General features: G+C 41.1%; 1 protein-coding gene across 11 annotated transcripts in view; it reads left to right on the plus strand.

The window, feature by feature from the left end:
• Positions 1 to 1,610: 1,610 nt before the first annotated feature.
• LOC134137112 (poly(rC)-binding protein 3-like) overlaps positions 1,611 to 21,297 on the plus strand; it is a 147,042-nt gene continuing 127,355 nt past the window's right edge. For all 11 annotated transcript variants that reach the window (XM_062569658.1, XM_062569663.1, XM_062569664.1 and 8 more), the window contains exon 1: positions 1,611 to 1,715. The gene's annotated coding sequence lies outside the window, so the exon portion shown is untranslated. The remainder of the gene's footprint in view (positions 1,716 to 21,297) is intronic.

Genomic DNA, 21,297 nt, shown 5'->3' on the forward strand with positions numbered 1-21,297 from the left:
GTGTTCTTTGAAAAATGTGTTCTTTGTTATATAGGCATGTGGGAATTAATCAGAGAATTATAAATCCATTTCTGGACATCCTTTGAGGATGAGGGTGCTGAGAGAGTCATGTGGATGGGTTCAGTGTGGGAAAGCAGCATTCGTTTTAGCAGGACAAACAAGTATGACCAGAGGAGTGTAAAAAAAAAAGTATTTCTAGGTAAGGAGAAGTTTATTGGAGTTGGAGGAAGTGAAGACAGGAAACAGGAGATGGTTCTTATCTCTGTCCTAAAAGAACCCGAGGTTAGTCAATAGGATTAGCTACTTTTACATAGATTACGTGTATAAACAAGAGAGACAAGAGCCGGAGGGACAGTTAATGCATGAGCCGGGTGCCGTCCCCTCGCCGTGATTACCTTGGGGAATGTCGGGGAAGGGGACTCGAGGGGAGGTAGGTGACAGAGACTAGCAGCTTCCCCTCGGGTGAACCTCGCTGCTGTCATCCTGCCATCAACAGGCTGGAAATTACTATTTCAAAGGCTCTGCTGAGTTTACAAGCAGTCAAATGGCATCGAAACCACTCCCCTTTCCCGCCTTTCCCTCCCCAGGCTGAAGCAAGCGGTGTCCAGCAAGGAGGCGCGTCTGCTGCCGTGCAAATTGGATGTTTGCAAAGTAGTATCCAAGCTCTCCATCCAGGCACAGCTAACGGAGGCACCATGCAGGATCCGGATTTTTTTCCTTCTTCTTTTTTCAAGTGGTTTGGGGTTAGTTTTCAATTTTACCTCACCATGGAGTTAAAAAACCTCAAACTGGACTTGGCCTTCAATCATACTGCTGGAATATGCTGGCGTAAAACATGCCTTGATTGAATTAAATTTAAGCCCCCTGTTTTGATACAAATCCACCAGAGTGTGTACTTTGTTAATGTAGTGATTAATTTATGGATGTGTTGGGAATCTCTTATTAATATTCTAATTTAGTGTAATAGTTGCTTGTATTATTTTTGTGATGTAGTATCTGTGGGGTGGAAGGCCACCTCTGACCAGCCTTCTGGTAACTTTACTTGGTTGTATAAGATACATATACTTGGATGCCTATAAATATTAGCATGCAGCTGTCACAAAAGGATTCTGAGCGAGCTGCTCGGGACGTGGAAAAGATAATAACTTGGCACAGAGAAATAGAAAACTTTGATAATGTATTACAAGGTTACGTACTGGGGAGAGGGTAGGAAGGCAGAGATTGCTTTTAATCTTTGTCTTTTTATTTTATTTTTTTATTTTTCCTCCTGTGTACTTCTGGTATACTTCGAGTCTTTACAATTTTTATCACATTAGGATGTGACATTCCTGGCCTTGACAGTGCTTTTGTTTGGATATTTATAGCAGCTTCTGGTCATTGTTGAGCGGAGGAGATTGCCCTGCCCTCTGGCCCTTTCTTAAGCAGATTTGGGGCAGAAGCTCCTCTCATGTGGCACTAATTGAGGTGACTGGTGGCGGGGGGGAGGGCGGCCGTGCGCGCACGGCGGCTGGCTCGGGCGGCTCTGCCAGGGGCGAAGCGAGGGGAGAGAGGGAGGGAGAAAAAGGGGAGAAGGGAGGAAAGGAGGGGGGAGAGGGAAGAGGGGGAAAAAAAAAAAAGGCAAGTTTTGCCTCATGCTCGCAGGGCTCAGGGCTGCCGGCCATCTGTCCGCGCCGGGACGCAGGAAGCGGAGAGCAGCGCGGCGCGGAGCGGAGCAGGTCGGGGCCGGGGCCGGGGCCGGGGCCGGGGGGGCGGCCGCGCTGGGGCCGCGCGTGCCTGCGGCCGCCGGAGCTCTCGGGGGGGAAGGGGAGGGTTTCTTCGCTTTTCAAGCCTTCAGGCGCGGGGCAAGGCGGTGGGAGGCTGCGGGCGGCGGCGCGGCGGCGGCGCGGGGCTCGTGAGCGGGAAAGCGCGCGCTCCCTCCGGTGAGTAACCCCGCCGGAGCGGCGGCTGGAGGATGTCAGTGCGGTAACAGCCCCCTTCCTGCAGCCCCCCCCCTCACCGCCCAGTTAACGGTTTGCAACTTCAGTGGGGAGCGGGAGAGGCCGGAGCTGGCCGCGGCCAGGGCGAGCGGCGGGCTGCGGTGGGGCGCGCGGCGCGGCGCGGCGCGGCGGCTGGGAAGTCTCCCACGGGCCGGGGGGCAGCGGCGCTGGCGAGATCAAGCGAGCGGCCGCGTTTTCCCGTAGTTTTGGGATGTTCGCGTTTGAAGCGACGTGGTGCCGCTCAGCTTTTTGTTCGCCTGAATTTGTTTCGGCTTGCTGATGTCAGCGGCCGGAGCGCGCAATCGTGTCGTAGCGCGCTGTGCTACAGGCAGGGAAAGCGTGACTCCGGAGTGCGCGTCTCCGGCGGCAAAGCCGGGCTGGAGGCGGGCGGGGGTCGCAGCAGCGCTGAGAGGGGACGCTGGACCCTGCTTCTTTTTCTTTCTTCCTTTCTTTTTTTCTTTCCTTTTTCCTTTTTTTTAAGGATGTAACAGAAGTTGTTACTATGTGCCATAAACTCTGCTTAAGTCTATTTGCTGTGTTGGTTAGAGTATTATAGTAAACAGAAAGTGGCTATGTTTAACACACGCATTTTGATATTTGCATTTCTGCTAACTTTACTAGACCTACTGGAAAAATAAAATATGGTTAGATAATAGGGGTTAACTGAATGCTTAGAAACAGTTTCTGGTGCAGACTATAGTGACTTCCAGATGTGGATAGATTTTATTGCCTATGCATGTCTACCTTGAACTATCAAAACAAATGTTAATTTTGTTGTTAAAAGTAGACATTGCATCTAGGCTAGCTGGAGGCCCTGTTTGTTTTTTTTCTGTAAGGTTTTAGAAGTAGCACAACAGTAATAAAGGGAGTTGAGCAGCTGGTAATCCATTCGTCCCCAGCTTATCTCTAAAAAGATTCCCAGTGCAAAGTTCATGAAGTACCGCTGTGGATTACTCCAAGTGGAATCCGATGAACTAGCACTGTGGATTATTCCAAATGGAATCTGGGAATCGGACATGCCGGAGTCAGGCAAGAGCTTATTAAAAGGTTTGTGGGAACATATGCCACCTTTTTTCAGTTTATTTTTATAAAAAAGTCACTTGTCTAGTATTCTTTTCATTGTATTTCTCGCACCACCCAAATGAAGAATTTAATTGATGCTGTGATTATTACTCCGCAACTTCTTAATCTATAATCGGATGCACAAAAATATTTTTATTTGCTTCATAATCTGAAATAGCCGGTTTCCTACAAAAGATTTCGTCTCACATAGCCCTCTTATGTGCATACATACTGCAAAAATAAGTTCTCAAAGATATAACTTCTTGTTCTTGCTGTTTGCTAGCACCATTCCTTATCACTCCTGGTCCCCAATTTATCCTGTCCTGAACCTTTCTCATAATACTCAAGTCAGTTGCCAGCACTCCCTTCAGGGAGCGTTTTTGAACACATCAGTAGAGTAAGAGGTATGATAACACATAAAACCATGAATGTATTATTTTATTCTTACTATAGTTTTCTTATAATTTTGGAGAGGCTGGACATATGATAAATACTCCATTGGTGGTTTCAGTAAGAAGCAGATTAACACAAGTGCACAGCGAGTAAGGAAGCATTGTTATTTGTAAGCCTTTTTATGAGATGTCTGACTAGTACCCCTGATGTGTAACTTGTGCTGCATGTATTTAAGGTTGATTTAGGTTTACTTTTAGATACTTTAGAAATATAATCTTTATTCAAAATAACGGCTTCTACCAGGTGCTGCATTTCCTCGGTTCCTTTTCAGCCTTTGCAGAACTTGCTGGAAGGAGGACATAACTGCACAGAAATAGATACTTATTTTTGCATGTGGTCCTTCTTGTTAGAGTAGTGTTGGGGATTGAGGTCTGATGTTACCGTAAAATGAAATACGTTATTAAAAAATAAGTCAAAGCAGAAGGCTGTTGTGTGGTTGGGTACCAAAGTGCAAGCTAGACTAGCCTTTGCTGCTGGATTTCTGAAAATGTGCTTGACCACTTTTGGAAACCGTGAGGAGAGCTTCCTCGGCCCCGAGCGACCCACGGACAGGAGCCTGTCGTGGCCCAAGAGGGGTGGCTCGCAGCCCTCGCGTGGTGTGGGGAAGAGGCCTGTTACTGCGTGAGGGCTCACAGCCAGGAGCCGGAGGGACGCTGGATAACCTCCAGCCTTTTCCACTGCATCCCTGAAAGCAGCCAGGCAAATTATTCTAGACATCAAAAGATAGACATCCCGCTAACTGAAAATCACTGCGAAGGGCTAACAAACAGTTTTTTAGTGCCACAGATTGATTTGAGCATCGTTCTTGTGTTTTGGTTTAGAGTCTAATAACGTCATGGCTGGAGAGTGGAGGGTGCCCAGAAATTTATTTTCATAGAACTTACACGATAGATTTTCTCTAAAAGAGTCCTTGTAATGTTTTTAATAACAAATGCATTTTATTGCGTTCATTTGCTAAGCAACAGATTCACTTAGTTGCCCATGAAGCACAAAAGCCAAGGAGGTTTTGACACAAGAAGTAGAGCTTATGTAAAGTTCGCAGGCAGTAGCAGAGAGAGTGAGTGATGAATTCTCCAGGTTTTATTCATTACATTAAAATATTTTCAAGTTGGTTATTCTTCTCTGCTGGCTGCTGTCAGCAATAGAAGTATCAACAGGGGAAAAATGGGTCGCTTGGGTTTTAGCATTAAGCAGCAAATCCAGGGCCAATAGGATTTAGCTGAGATGTTAAGGTTTATTCAGTGCATTTAGTTAATGAAGGTTTTTTTTTTTTTTTTTAAGTTAGTATCCGGGGTGGAGAGGGGACAGAATAGCTTCCTGTCAGCTGTGTGCATCCTGCAGTAGCTGCTCCTGATTGATTGATATACCACAAGACAAAAAAGAGCTGAGCAGAGGGGGTTTTAATTAAAAAAAAAAAAAAAAAAAGTCTCAATGACAGCTCTTTGGATTAAAATCCAGCAGAAAAGCTTTATAACAGATATCTGTCTAGTCTTAAGGGCATGTATGTTTGTTTTTATGAAATTCAGTGTCCGCTGATTGGTTATAGTATTATGTCCAAGTGCCTGTACTGTGGTCATAAAGCCGTGAAACCATTCAGAAAGTGCAATCATTTGTGCAGCCCTGTCAGTAATTAACAATCATCGATCAGGCGCAGAAATCGTGTTCAGGTCAGCTAATTCTCATTTGAAGAGTTTGCCAAGTTTCCTAGCAAACAGCCCCGTAATCTGTGAACACGAGTGGCCCTTTGCTGTGCTACCCTGTATCCTGGAGCTGTTGTGTCCTCTGCCAGACTTCCATCTTGCGTGCAGGCGCACTGCTAAGCCTCTTGACTTGCGTTCAGAATCCTGAAAGCTTCTAGCAGAGAGAGAAATTAAAAAGAAATTAGTATAGAAAGTGTTTTTAAGATAAACCATTATTACCTATATTTTAAAAGCGAAACAACACAAATTAATTGTCTTTTTTTTTCCACAAAAGGATTAATGAATGCATTTTTTTTTAATGTGTTCCTCTGCAGGCCAAACTCCTGTTCTGACAAGACCTTGTTTTTCCCAAGGCTGTATAATGGTCACTTGGAGTCTGAGCTTTCTTATGTCACTCACCCCCTCAAATGTCTGCACTTGATATCGTAGCTAAAACCTGGGAGCTCTTCTTGAGTCATGATTACATCATCAAGATTCAGTCCAGTGACCTCAGACTTTTCTGAGTAAGACATGGGCATTAATGGCAGGATTTGACTATAGCCATATAGGGTAAATAGTCAGCAAACTTGTAAAATGAGTAAAAAAGACATTGTTCTCAGTGTGATTTAGTTGCCCAGATAGCCTGCTGTTTGATATAAGTGTGCAAGAAGAGTCTTGAGGCACTTCTTAGTAGGATTTATCTTGATAATAGCTAAAAAATAGCAAAATTTCTACAAAATGCTTTGGAGAACTTGGATGTGTGATTTTTTTTTTTTACTCTCAGTTTATGACAGTCAAACGTTTGCAAATTATCCAAAAAAATTGTCATGAAAATATGCAGAAAAGTGCTTTTCATTTGCACTCCTCTGCATTGTTCTGAAGTACTCTATTTCTGTCAAAGTTTCATAGTACCTTTACTGAAAATATTTAGGCTATACTTTAGATTAGGGCCATGTCTGTAAGAAGAAACAAAGAATAGTTTCACACATGCAAAATAAAAAGAAATTTGACTCTGATGAATTAAAATAAAAAGAAATAATAAAGGCCGCAGGGCTTTATGAAGGTTCAGCTAAGTTGTAGAAAACTGAGTTGGCTGAGTCAGAGCTGCGTTCCCAGGTGCACAGCAAAAGCCTGGGCAGCTGCATATCGAGCAATTGGGCTCTAGGAAGAAGAGTTCTGTCATCTTTTACGTACAAATAGGCAGCCACATATTGGAAAGCAAATAAGGTCAAGATATTAGCACTAATCTGAGGATTTCACAGAATCGGGTCTGGACGGTGTGGTTGTCTGCTCGTAGCAAGGGAAGCAGCCCAGATGCAGAGCACTCTACAGAAAAGCAATGGGAGGTAAGTGCCCTCCCCACCCCTCTTAAAAAAAAAAACCCCAAAACGTGTTTTTGGGTGTAGCTACATGGCAGTGAAGGGCTTGGTGCGATTTGCATACCATCTAGTCCTGAAAAAAGGTTATTTGTGATAGTCTGTTATCTTTATCGCCATTGGCTGGTATTTTTCTCATCAGTGGATGGTAAAGCACCAATCCAGCATTTGAACCCAGTTTAAGCTGATAAAAACATAGAATTTGAGCTTTGAGGAGCATAAAATGACTTTTCTGTGATTTCATTCAATTAACAAAACTGTGTGCATACCTCTAGGATCTCATTCGCGTGATTGTGGCTGTGTGCCAACATCTGGCCAGAAGAGCTAATGGAAATTTTACCCACTGTTTTGTAACATTAAACATTCTATAGAACAACAGCAGAAATTTTAAATAAAAAAGCTGTAAAAATGTTGGAAGCAGACACAACCACTGTAAATGCTGTAAAACCACTTCATAATTACTATATGTCCAGGATTAAATACTGAAAGGTCCTGAGCTATTCAGATCTGGTGGAGTTTTGTTAATCAATTTGATAAGACAATGTTTGCTTTTTTTTTTAATTAATGTATGTTATATCTGTGAGAGTAAATTAAAATAAAATGATATCAGAAATATGTGTAGGACTCCTGCCTGCAGAGGAAGACATACCCAAAGCTTTGATCTACGAGGTTTTTTTAGTATACAAGTTCAGAGTTTTCACACAGAGATACAAATCAGGTTTTGATTCTGTATCCCTTTCAGTTCAGAGATGTTTAAATCAGTGCATTTCAACCAAGCAGTCATGAGCATCGTAAGTTGTACCATTAAATTTCTCAGGGAAGAGTAAGGGCCTTGGGCAGTACACCAAGAGATAGGCACTTGATTTCTTCCTTCCTGCTTTCCCTATCAGTATTCATACAGCACAAATACAGATCCCCGGCAGGTAATGGGGAGACTGTCGCTGTTAATTAAGTGTTGTGGGCATCCCGTGATGTTTACTGGGGATGGAGTGGGGGAAGCTAAAGAAAAATCATCAGCACTCTTAAACCTTTCCTGTAATGAAGTCTAATTTGCCTTCAGTGTTTGTAATGTCAGGTAACTACGATACTCAAAGTCTGACCCTGTGTTTTAAAATCCTGCTGAAATCCTGGAAACTTATGTAGTTTGAACATGAATGATATGTCTGTGATTAGAGAGCCTCCAATAAGACCACAAGAAAATAGTGTTACGAGGCTCTGCCCTCCTAGCTAACTACTGCACCTCTCTGAACAACCACTGATGTTGATGGAGTTGCATCTGCCTTGGGTTTCTGGTGTGACCATCATCTACTGGGCGTGACTTCTTTTTTTCTTGTCTTCCCATACTTCTAACTAGCAGCATCGCTACACTAGCAAAAATCAGTATTGTAGGACTGGTTTTGGTTCCTCGCCAATTTTTTGGTTGTGCTGTGGATTTTTTTTCTCTCAAATGTAGCTTAAACGAACTTGTTAGAAGTGAATGGCATGTGCTCACCACTCCCCTGACATGTTAGCCATGTCCTACATAGTACTTCTCTATTGCTTCTCATATTCTGTTTTAACTGAATTATTCTTAAGTTGCAAAAAGTCATTGGAGAAGAATAATCTCTCAGAACTTTTTCATTATAATTTACTGCTTTTATTCACACTGGGCTGAACACCGCAATTTTTGATGAATTGAGTGCTGAAATTAAGCTAAAATGCATGTTTTCTCTTGCACATTGAGGGTGCTAGTCTAAAATCAATGACCATGCTTTTAAACATCCTAGTAATTTTTAGCAAGAAATTGTACCTGCTAGTGATCAGTTATGTTTTGAGATTTATTCATTCAATCCTTTAGTCAGTGTCAGAAGTCATCCTGGTTTGCTGAGTGATCCATTTTGCACGTTACCCTCTTGTTTATTTACAAGAGCTGTAATTGCCTACATATCTGGGGTAGTCCAAGTGCAAATTAATCTACTGGTGTATCCTGTCATGACTTAAAATTTACATCATTGTACTATTCAGTCTCTCATTGGTAGCTAATCGATGGTTTAGAGTAGTTTTGCGTGTATTTTAAAAGCATGTTTTAAGAAGCCTCTGATCTTCAGCTGTGGTATAGTGACTGCAAGTGTATGTGTTCCTGGTCCTGGGTATGCCACAATGGAGTAGGGTGCATTAGCTTAAGCACTAAGAATTTAAATAAAGCACTAAAAATTTAAGTGATGAGGAAGACTGTCATTGACTGAATGTAGTTGAAGCTCATCTGTTTTGCTTCTTGTTGCCTCAGTGGATCACATCAGTGACCAGTTACTGAGGGTCAGCTGATGAGTGGTGACTCATAGCTAATGGATGATACAGTCTCTTGCAATTGTGTGAACATAGTTTAATGTGGTTGGACTTTTTTGCTTCTCAGTATCACCCCCTTGGTCTCTTGATTTTTCAGTTGCTCAATGCAGAAATTATATGAGATAGAGGCAACTTATTTTTATGTTTTTATGGTCCTGTTTTTTCTGATACTAATACTCTTCTGACAAAGATAGCAAGAACTCTCTGTTTTTTTAAACATCATGGAGGATTTTGGCTGTTTAGTTGGATATTTGAGCAACTATATATACATATATATACATACATATATGTATATATGTATATGTGTGTGTATATATATATATGCTGCTTATGTTGGTTTGCATATATGCCAGTTCATTGTTCCTAGACTTGCTGGGACCTGAGATTCTAGTCACGCAATTTGAGATTCCTGGGTATCATTTGAGGGTCATCGAGTCACTGGGACCTATTCACTGTAATCCTGTTTATTATCTAAAAGGAAATCCCACGGCACTATGACCTTTCCCTGCCTCTTGTACCTCCTGTTAAGAAACAGCCCTTATCTTACACTGTGTGGGTGTGTGGAGTAACTGTAGAGATGACAATGAAGTGCACACTGGATTCTAGTTAGTGTGCAGAAACTATCCTTTTTATTGTGCTTGTGTTACACTGAATCGTGCATAGATGAATAGGCTTTTAGCTGGCTCCGGAGTAAAGGGCTCACCCATATGCAGCTAAACCTTTCTAAAGCAGCTTGAATTCCCTTAGGAGCAATGCATTAAAGTTCCTATGAAAATGGAGGTTTCTTTTCCGTTGTGACCTTTCTGCTTTCTCATCATGATGAACATACAGGAAAGACCCTGTCCCCAGAGAATATTCTTAGTCAATAAAGTTAAAAGCAGCAGATCATATACGTATAGAGAGATAAATAATAAAGAGAGTAGCCAGAACTAGAGTTGCCTACAGCTACTAATAAAATGTCACCTTCATTTTAGCTATGTATGCCTCTGAGATCATACTTAAAAATGCATCAGACTCTGGTGCTCTCAATGAGAATATAGATGAGTTGCGAGATAAATTTATTTCTATATAATATCTTTAGAAGATACTAGACAAGCATAAAAGATTTCAGATGCAACTAAAATGCATTTCATTTCTAGTCTCTGTGCTGCTAATTCAGATATTTCAGATACATATAATTTTATATTTGGCGATTACATTATGTGGAGCTTAGTAGATTTTACAAAATCTTTTTTCTCTTTGGCTGTGTTGATTTCAAAGACATACTAATTCCTACTTGTCTGAAGCACTTAACTTGGAACTTTGCTTCACTGTGATTTTAAACCATGGCTGTCATCTTTCTAAAGAAAATTATTCATGTTTATACTACATTAACTTTCTTGCATGCTTTTGTTTATTAAAGATGGGCAAATGCATTAAAAAATTGTGCACATATTTGCCTGAATTTAAAAGGAAATGAATTTGCTTTTGTTTGAGATTGCACTTTTATCTCTACTTTCTGAGAAATTTCTGACAAGTCTATTGCTGGAAATATTCACAGAAACAGCTCAGCTGCTGGGATCAGAAGAAGTTTTGGGCTGGTATTTGTATTTTCTGGATAGTAATTACAATGTGGGGGGAGTGGAAAGGTTATCCACAGGATAAAACCTGCCTTTCCTCTCCCTGTGTGTATTCTGTGACCTGAATAAGAAAAATAACCAGTTTGAGTCTGCAAATATATCTGACTACTGATGAATTTGGCCCAGTGTGTTTTCTTCTGTGAACCTTATTTCAAGAGATCGAGTCAAATTTTGAAAACTACACAAACCTCTTTTGTGGAAAGCTGATAATCTGTCTAATAATCCTCAATACTCTGGGGAAAGCCAGAGAAAATGGTGTTCACTTACATACTTTTTATTGAGAACCATTTATTAGGATATATGTCAAATGGGTAGGCTGTAGTAGTAAACAAAAAATGTTTTTATAGCTCATGTTATGAGAGCAGCTTTCCTGTCTGCGGCATTGAGTAAGCAGTGCCTCTACAGCTGTCTTTGCCTTCACAGTTCTCATTCATTAAAAGGATTTATTTCACTGTATTTATTCAGATAAATCTCTTTAACTTATGATCTTTAATCAGCAAAGTATTGATTTATTCAGTAGTAATTTTAACCTATTAATGTTGTTCAATTAATATATAATCAAATTCAGTTTTGTATAAGCATTGTACACCTAATTTATATGCCTGTCTGTAGTATGTATATGCACAGAGTGACTTTGTGCCAAAAATGTCGTTAAAAGGAACTATAAGCCATAAATATGATCTTCCGTTTCTCTTTTTGGCAGTCTGAAATGCCATTGCTCTGCATTCTTAGCTGACAATGATGTTAGATTTGTACATGTAAGTATATTTTAGTACAGTTTACCTGTTTGATTTTTGCAAACTGAATATGCTACTGTTAGGTATTCCGTTCACCTACTGCTTTACCCCTTTAGGACAGACTTAAGACTGTCTTGAATTTTAACATGAGTGTGAAAGATCAAGTGTGATAAAAGGCTGAGTTGGAGATAGCCGTGTCTTATACAAATCCAAGGAGAGGAATCAGCAGGAGAGGGATCCCTGAGAGTCCCTTATGGACTTTCCTTGATTATTCTGTTAGAGCAGTGGGACCAGGACAGGTTTTCTGGCTAATCCCTGAGGGGTCTTGGGAGCTTCTGTGCTTCTCCATCCCAGGAACATCCATCTTTGTGACAGCGCAAAGATGTTACCAACCTCTTCTGTTGACTTGTGCTGTGAGGTGGCATATCATTGTGGAAGTGATTTGTAATACTGCTCCAACTCATGTCTGAATAAGCACCATGGAAACTGTGTTTTCACAGACTGTCTTCTCCCCTGTGCATTTTTCTTGACCTTCCCTCCCCTCTCCAAAAAGTCCTCTGAATTCTGAATCTGGACAGCACTGTCTGTTGAGATAAAAGATGAAGGAAAAGGTTTTGCAAAGATGTCTGGCTCGCTTTGCGGGGAGGGGGACAGTGGGAAGGGAGAATGAGTGGTATGTCCATGGGATTAGGAAGGGAGAGTGAGAATCCTTGTATTTCTTCGGGATGAGACACCTGTAGAAAGCACTTTCTTTGGTATGTGTATTTTTTCCACATCCCTAAAGAAGAAGAAGATGTCATCTTTCATGACAAGGGAAAGGTCCAGGGGCTAATACAGGAGCACTACACCATACAGACTGTTGTATTGTGTGTACCACCACCTCATTCCAGGAGGAAAAGTGGCTTTCCACAACCTGTGCGTTTCCATTTCAACTACTCAAAACATTCAACAATGAAATACTTTTTCCATTCAGCACTATCTCAACCCGAGTACTTCTGATGCCAGCTGGGAGAAGGATTGATGCCACAAGATGGTTCTGCAGTGGCACGTGAGCAGCGTGTCCTGGACTGTGTCCAGTACATCTGAAACCTCTGTTGCGCACGTCAGCATGTCAGCATTAGCAAGGGACTATTAATGGGAGGGAACAAGTAGGCTTTGGCTTGTTGTTGTGCGCTCTTTCCTTAGAAACACTGGTGCATTATTTAGTGTACTATAGTAGTACTGTAGTCACAACTGTGTGATATAAGAATCAAATAAGAGAGGAAAAAAAAAAAAAAAAAAAAAAAACAAACAGAACTCCACAACTCTGGTGGAGAAAGGAGCAGAAGAAACTGTAGCAGAGGCACATTAGACGCTCTTTACCTCCGTTTAGATTTTTAGCTGCTGCAACATTTCTATTCTGAACTAATAATGATTGCAATACTTAGGTGTGTTTGTATAGAAACTGTCCTACAAAAGCTTTGTCAGCAAAGGGATGGCAGTGGCTTGCCTTTCTTGAGCCTTTGGCATTTCCATTGCAGAAGAAATGTCTGAAATGGCCATGTGAACAGTGCAAAGGAATATCATCTTCTCCCAGTGCTCATCTGAGCACTGAGTTAATGACAAATGGCAATCAAATAAAAGATTGTTCCCGAGATGTGAACAAGAATGCCCTTAACCGGAAAATGGTCCTGCTTGCTTCTTTCTAAAGTCATTGAAAGTCAATAGGCTTACTAGAAACAAACTTAACATTATTGCAAGTATGAGATCGAAGGTAAAATGCTGCTATTTCAAGAATGTACTGAGTAGAGCCACAGATTTTATTTATTTAGTGGGCATAACCAGCATCTGGTTGTGAATATGGTATGTCTGATGCAAGGAGGGAGTATTCCCCAATGCTAGCATAACAAAGCTCCCTTGTCACTCCGTAATCAATGGAGAAAGAAGCAGTTCTGACATTTTACCCAGAGTTGCACTGTCCAGGAGCCAGATGTTCACTCCTGACCGATGGGAAGGCTTGGAAGGCCTAAATTAACCCCTGAGACAAAGCCCACCTGAGTACAGTGCAATCTAGGGCATGGCCACAGTGCCCTACAGACCTTTCTGCAATAGCTTTAGGTGGGCTGCCTTGTGTACTGACAATAATGTAGTCACAGGAACATAAAATCAGGGGAAAGCCTGAGCTTTTACCAGGGTCTAGATGTGGTTCTGAAGCTTGTGCTTGCCTCTGTGTAGTTATGGCTACACTGTTAGCACAATGCCCAGTAAAACAGCTAATCCCAAGTTAGCTGAGGTCCATGCTGCTGTACAGCAGCATGAGAAGTACAGCGGCAACCTTCTGGAGCGCATAGTCAGCTTCAGATCAACTTCTTGTTGTCTTTTGTAGACTTCTGTTGAATATACACTTGCAAACTGAAACTTTTTCAATCTTTGAGGTAATACTCTTTAATTTCAGTTCATTTGCTAGGAACGAATATTACTTATGTTGACATTAGTTGAAATTGTGCATGTTGGATTAATTGAGAGCAACTCTTCTGTTGCTGTCTAAGAGACATACTTAGCAGTTGCTGTATTTCCATTTCTGACTCTTTTGTTGGAGTATTTGCCACGTTAATGCAATTTGTCCTGTCCATGATTAAGCATTAACATCTTATGTCCCATAAGTTACAAGGGGAAATGGAAATGCTTATTGTGGACAGCATATGTTCCAGCATTAAAGTCGTACATAACTTTGATATGTCTTTGAATTAATCTCTGCTACTGGGTCCCCAGAAAACAAAACAAAACCCACCCAATATTAGCCATAGGGCAGGACTGTGTCCTGGTAGACACAAGAGTTGTCCATACTGGTTCAACATGCCACCTGCATGAAACAGCTGCACCTTGTCTAAAATGCAGTCCCATACATGCCTGCTCTTGTGGCATTCTACCTTTTGCAGATGCTTAGCCTACATTCTTCTGTCCAGTTTTTCCTTTCTTAGCTAAAGGAAATTGCTTCTCATTCTCTAGCAAGACTCTAAATAATTCTCTTCTTTCATCTGTATTGTTACCTGTAAGGTATTTATAGAGTATGATCATATTTTGTTCAATCCTCTTTTCTGGATTATAGAAATTTAGCTTCCTTTGTCTTCATATTCAGTATCTTATCCCACAATTCCTGTATCATTTAAGATAGCCTTCTTTGTGTGTTTCTAGTTATTTTACATCCTTAAAAAAAAAAAATTATTGAGATGAGGGCTGTGTGTGGTATTCCATTTGTGGCCTCATTATGGCTTTGTACTGCAAAATTATTACCTCCTTGGTTTTATGCGAGATATATACACATACAAACCCAGGAACTGCTTCTCCTACAAACAAATCAAACTTGCAATCTAACATCAACCCTACCTTTAGATAGCATCACACTTGATGCTTTTAGGTAACTACACTTTTTGTAAGTGCTGTTTATATCTCAACATAAAGTGGAATTAAAAAAAAAAGAAATTTTTTTTTTATTATATGCAAATACCGCCTTGTTTTTTGCAGCACTACACTTAAATGTTTATGGATTGCTGTCCTATTTGGCTTTGTAGTCAAAGCAAAATCAAATAGGAAGATGCCAGATATTTTCTCCAAAATACATAAACTTAACTTTGAAAAAAAAGTCACTCAGCTTTATTTGTTACATGCTTGGGTTTTTGATCATTTGCATGCATACTTGTGATTTCATATCTTGAGAGAGACAAAATAAAAGTTCTAAAATAGAGAGAAGTCAATTGCATGTTAGACCAGCTACAGAAAATACCAGAAATCTCACAAACCAAGCTTGTTTTTTTGTGTTTAGGAGGCCTGCACAATTTTATTTTATTTTTTCCTCTCTGAACTACATCAAACCTCTGAACTGTGTGTGATTTATTTATCTTGAATTCAAGAATTCTTCAGCTTCAGTGAGTTCCAACCATGAGTTTTGTTATAAATCAAATCACATAGAAATATCATGCAGTATTATTAATGACATCTGTAATAACTTGCATAATCAAGTCTTAATTTTTTAACACTCTATATTTGCCCTGTAATGTGTAGGCCATTAGCCCAGCCCAGCCAGTAGCCGTTTCTGCCAAACCTATCCTATGTGTCTAACTCTTTCTCCACTGCTGTCGCTCCTCCCTTGAGTAACATTTAGAACCTTTTGCTTCCACTAGAGTTGCTTATTTCTGTGAAATACCTCATGCTACTGACATCTTGTATCATTCTTGCCTGAATGGATGCTAGAATTTCAGAATTGGTTAAAAAAAAAAAAAAAAAAAAAAAAAAGCTGTTTATTCTTTGATTATCAGAATCTTCTACCAATCCCAATGTAAATGCTCTGTTAAAGAAAGACTTGTGCACTTTGTATTACAGCGCATTGTTTCCTGCTCTTACCATCTGAGTTGGCATCAGCAGACACATTTCTTGTTTGCTTCCATATAAGCCTATGCCAGAGATGAATCTGTTTCATTAGTTTCAGTTGAAAAGATTTTCATATGTTGCTGTAATGCAATTCAAAGCATCTTGATGCAGTGATTGCGGATGTTGCTTTATCATAGTGCATGTAACTAAGGCAAGCTGTCTTTAAAATGTGCCCGCTTCCTTCTGTGAGGCAGGTCCCTGCCCATTATGGGCAAATCTATTTTGATTGTTTGCTTATTCTGATTGTAAAAATAACAAAACAAAAAAAAACCCAAAAGCACACATTTAAAACTGATTTTTGGTAAATGCTTTAAGATTAGTGCCAAAATGAGTACCATTAAGTAGTCTAATGAACCAAGTGTGTTCCCTTTGAAGTCAGCAGTCACTGAAATTGGGGAGAGCATGGCTCATTCCAGACACTTGAAACACAGTCCTACTGTCTCAAGGGAAATGGGACTCGCTGCAGAAATTGAACTGGAATTGGAAAATAACGGGCTTTAGGCAGAAATTTTAAGCCATTCAAATCCATTTTTCTAGCCCGAGAGCTGGGATCTGGTCTCATACCTCATTGCCATTGAATCTGCAGAGACGTGGCTTTGATCATCATTTCCTCAGCAAATAACTAGCTTCTTCCTAATGCCAGTCTCAGGCTATTAGACATGGAGTTCATCTTGCCCCACTGTGCTGGGAGCAGAGGGGATCAGAGTAGCTGTGCCAGCTTTGCCTCCTCCAGTCTCAGAGCATGTCTCCTTTGACGTTACTGTTCACTGAGAGGGGTTAGGATATTCGTCGAGTGCCAAATTTATTTGGTTTATTTGTTTTTGTTTTTTACTTTGCATAGTGTAAGATTAGTAGCTTGTTCAGGGAGTTGATATTGTAGTGCATAAATAGTAAAATAAAAATGTGCAGTGGAAGGCAAATGTATACAAATAGCAGATTCTGGAGATTAAAAGAAACCGTTAGACAGCTGAAGGCAGCTGAACAATCTGCATTGTTTTGTTTCCGAAACAAATGAAGCTGCCATGTTACTCCAGCCCCCTACAAGAGCCCAGGAGTGCCCTTACGGTCCTGCAGAACTATTTGGCATCTCGTGCTGAAGCCAGAGAACAGACTGGAAGCCTAAGTGGGCTCTGCACCACAAGTATGCATCTCTGCTGTATTTATAGGCTCTTACACCGCTGTTGATAGGCAAGACAGAGGCAGGGAGCATGGAGTCGTACTGCTTTTGGTTATGTTGTCAGCAGGAGAGAATAGACGCCCCTTTTTTTAACTCCTTATCTGAGCTGCCCAGGGTGACTAGAGTCTGAGTACAGGCAGTTGGCCTGCGTGGACGGGCTGCTTTCTGAGTGTCTGTGTACCTCTCAGGATAAGCAGAAAGGGCTATTAAATGGTTTCATCTTGCCGAAGCTGGAAACACAACTGTAACTACTGAGCCACCTCTCTACTGTGTGTTGGGTGGGGGCTTTGCAAATGAACAGGTTTTTCAAGGCAGGGCTCAGTAATCTGCACTGAACTTGCTTGAGTTATAATGAACAGAGCTGTGCTGCCATTCGGAAGGACCTCAAGAGGCTGGTGAAAAGGGCAGAGGGCAACTTCATCAAGTTCAACAAGGGCAAGTGCAGGGTCCTGCACCGAGGGAGGAACAATCCCAGGCACACCAGTACAGGCTGGGGGCTGACCTGCCGGAAAGCAGCCCTGCAGAGAGGGACCTGGGAGTCCTAGTGGACAACAAGTGGACCATGAGCCAGCAATGGGCCCTTGGGGCAAAGAAGGCCAATGCTGCCCTAGGTTGCACTGGGCAAAGCATTGCCAGCAGCTGGAGGGAAGTGAGGGCCCTCTCCTCAGTCCTGGTGAGGCCCCATCTGGAGTACTGCATCCAGTTCTGTGCTTCCCAGTACAAGAGAGAGGTGGTGCCAAGAGGTTATGGAGTCTCCATCCTTTGAGATATTGCAAAGCTATTTGGTCCAGGGCAATGTGCCCTAGGTGACCCTGCTTGAGCAGGGGGATTGGACTAGGTGATCTCCAGAGGTCCCTTCTAGCCTCAACCTTTCTGTGATTCTGTGAACTATCCTTGTAATGTTAAAAAAGAAAGTAGGATCATATGCATACAGACTCCTCATGTCTGGGGGGGGGCGGGAATAAAAGTCCCTAGGCATGATAAGAGTCAAGGGTGAGATGGTTCTGAGGCATAAGTGACCCCTGGGTAAGGCTCTTGGGTTTCTCCCTTCAACTGAGGCCATGCCTCCTGTGCCCTTGGACTGTGGCATGTGCTGGCCTCACCATAGCCCTGCCATGAAGAAATTCAGTTAAAAATGGGAGCATATTCTGCTTAGGCTGTGGAAGAGCTTGCTCTTGAGCTGGCAGAAAGCATATCCCAGCCCTTGACGTGATCTGAGACCAACAGCAGAAGAAATGCGAAGGCCAAATATCACACAGAGCGTGCCATGTGAGATGTCATCATGTACATCATGCTGCCGTGACTTTTTAATCAGATACCTGATGCTTATGAATATTGAGGCAATTCAGATTGAGCTGGGGACTTGTACAAGAGCTAATGCAGAATTAAATACCCACAGTTTAAGCTGTATTTATCTCAAAGGCTCTGGTCTGGTGCAGTTTTGTGCTGCAGGGCCCAGTGAAAGATGTTGAGTTGAAGGATTAAACATAGTCTCACCTGACATTGTGTTAAGCTGAAAATCAGAGGCACAGAAGGATGACTTTGTGGGAGATCAGAAGTTGATGCGTAGCAGCAGCGCTATGGGTTTACAGATACTGTCTTCTAACTCCCTTTTTGTGCCCTGCTGGTCCTTTCACCTTCATTGCTTTGTTTTTTCAGTTTGTAATTAACATGGCCATCACAGCACTTGTCTTCTCCTGCACTTTGTCTGTCTTCAAATTGAAATGGCACCAAGGGCACTTACAGAGGCAGGAGCTGTTCTGTTGGTCCGTCTTTTTTTTTTTTTTTTTTTTTTAATAATGCCAAAGAAAATGTGACACAAATATCAGAGTAGCAATCACTTCATCCACTCTTGACATGCACCCACATTTAGAGATCAGCACAGCAGAGCTAAGTTGCAAAGTGCTGTTAAACATCTACAGTTTAAGACTAATGGAAAGCCTATGAGTTGATAATGCTCGGAAAGCTCAGGCAGAATATAATGATGTGAGTTAGGGTTAGGTTGCTTGGGTTAACTCTCAGTTTCTGCTCTCATGCCCATTGATCGGTGGCAGTTAGTAACAGACCCCTTCTAGTGTGAGCTGTGTTACTTTGCTCCATGCTGGCAGCACTGCTTGCAATGACAAGCCTATATATTTGAAATTTGTTTCCATTTTTAATCTCTTGGGAACCAAGGCCAGCAACTTCCCATGCAATTTTCAACACTGTGCTTCTTTCCTTTAGTATTTTTCATAGTTTTATTACTATGACTTTCAATTTTCTGTAATTAAGCAACCTGAATGCTGTTGTGTCAAGTAATGAAGAAATTCAGTAAGCTTTCATGGCCATGATAAGGAAAATATTAGGTTTTACATCTCATCCAGAGAACAGAAGGATTTTTTTCTGTAGTAGTTCATTATTCCTTGAAACTCTTCTGGACTATCAAGTCCTAGCTTATCAATGTTAAGTTTTAACTAAAATTGGTGCGTCTTGCAAATTAGTAGTAATAAAGATATAAACATTAGATCTATCTGGATGTTAGCTGCCTCACTTGTTAGAAAGGCGATACATAAGTCCCTAGCCTCCATCTTTTGTTCTGCAATGAATCCTTATATTTAAAGGAAAAGATTTCTAGTGGCAGCTGATGTTTATTTGTCTGTCATGTACTTGGTCTGGGTCTCTCCAAAAGCACAGTGGCCTTAGACTTGCTTGCAATTTCAAATCAGAGGTGTTGTGTTGGCCTCAATGTTAATCCCTCATACAGACACTATAAAAAAACATATTTTTGATTGGATGGAAGAGTAGATGTGTGCAAATTTTCTGCCTGATGCGTCCATGAGGTTACCTTCCTCTTTTTGATCCGTATTTGTTCCTACCAACGAATCTTGAAGCTGAGCCAGATTTCTCTAGGAAATTGTATCCTTGCTGATAATGTTTGCCACGGAAAAGTTTTCTACTGTGTGTTAGTGGGGAGGGAAAAATGGTTAGTAACAGAGAGCAAGAGTGAGTAATATCTAATCTGTTGTAAAAAAACTAATTACTGTCTATGGCATGTAAATTTGTTGCATTGCAAAACTTTCTAGTGATTTTTCATCAAGTTTGTCATTTTTTTTACGAAATTGCACAATCTCTCTGTCCAAATTAGTCTGATGAAGGGTCCTTTAATCATTATTTCCTGCATAAGTTAAGCCGGAGATGGCATACCATTATAGGAAGGAGCCTGCCTGATCATCTAGATTGGGTCTTAGCCAGTAAATGGTGACTGTATTGCTTTTTCTTCTATATGCGACTATAGATCACCAGAAGTCATAGATGAGGCAATGCCAAACACAAGAGTCCAAGCTGCAGCTTAGCTCTCAAACCTTTAGGTAATATTTAGGAAGAAACTCATAACACTGACAAGGAGAAAATACATGGCCAGGAAGAACCTTGTTCAAATCAATACTTCATTTAAAGCCCTGTACCAAGAATACTCTTTAAGGAACAGAAGGGAGGCACATCTTAAACATATGCACAAAACATGGATTGAAGGAAGTGCTAAGGGGCTTTGACGATCAATGGGCAGAAAGATGCTTTTGTTTCCAAATTCGTGCTTGAGGGGATTTCTGTTGTGTAGAACAGCCTTCACAGCAGCGAAATAATGGACTGAGCCTTTTGGGTGAATCATGTCTATTGCTGAAGGAATGCTAGAAATAATAACCCTGAAAGAATATTTGATCAGGAAATATGAAGAAGACTATAGTATACCTCTGTCAGAGCAAAGGATCCTCCTCTTGCTCTAGTGAAATTTGAGTTGGGAGGGGAAAACATTTTCAAGACAACTAGAAGAAAGATTTTAAAAAATTGTATAGGGTTATCCTTTGTCTAGTGATTCTTGGGCAAATGGATGTGACACACAGAACTCTTCCAGATAACAAGTACACATCTGCCTAAGCCTCAGATTACATATTGGCATTTAACTTTATGCTGTAAATTGAGTACCTGGTTCTGGTCAAAGACATTTGGGCTCTGGACCAGAATATGGCACAATCTTAGATCTTTTTATGCCAAAGATCAACCCTGATAGTTACTTAGACATGGCTCCTTTTAGTGCTTGATTACGTAATCAAGTAGTGTAGACAGCCAAGTCATATTCTCAAATGTAGCTGAGACACCTAGGAGCCCAGGTCTAATTAAACAAAGTAATGTCTAAATATTTCTAAAACTATGGCTCAGGAGAGTATTAGGTTGACAGCGATGCCAGAAACCCTGTAATTTTGAAGGCTGATGAGCTGCAGAAAGAGGGATTTAGATGTAATCTGTAATTTGTATGTAACGTATCTAGAAAGATGGGATCTGGAAACATAAGCACCTGCAATTTCGATTCAAAGAAGTCCACAAAGCATCCCTCTCTTTCTCCTCCTTCGTCATGGAGGAAGCTTCAGTAGTAATATTCTAAGCAAAACGCCTAAATTGCAGCAAAGAGATATCTTATTAAAAAAAAAAAAAAAAGATTTTTAGCCTATGG

The sequence above is a fragment of the Rhea pennata genome, chromosome 2 (genome assembly GCF_028389875.1).
Source record: "Rhea pennata isolate bPtePen1 chromosome 2, bPtePen1.pri, whole genome shotgun sequence".
NCBI lineage: Eukaryota > Metazoa > Chordata > Aves > Rheiformes > Rheidae > Rhea > Rhea pennata.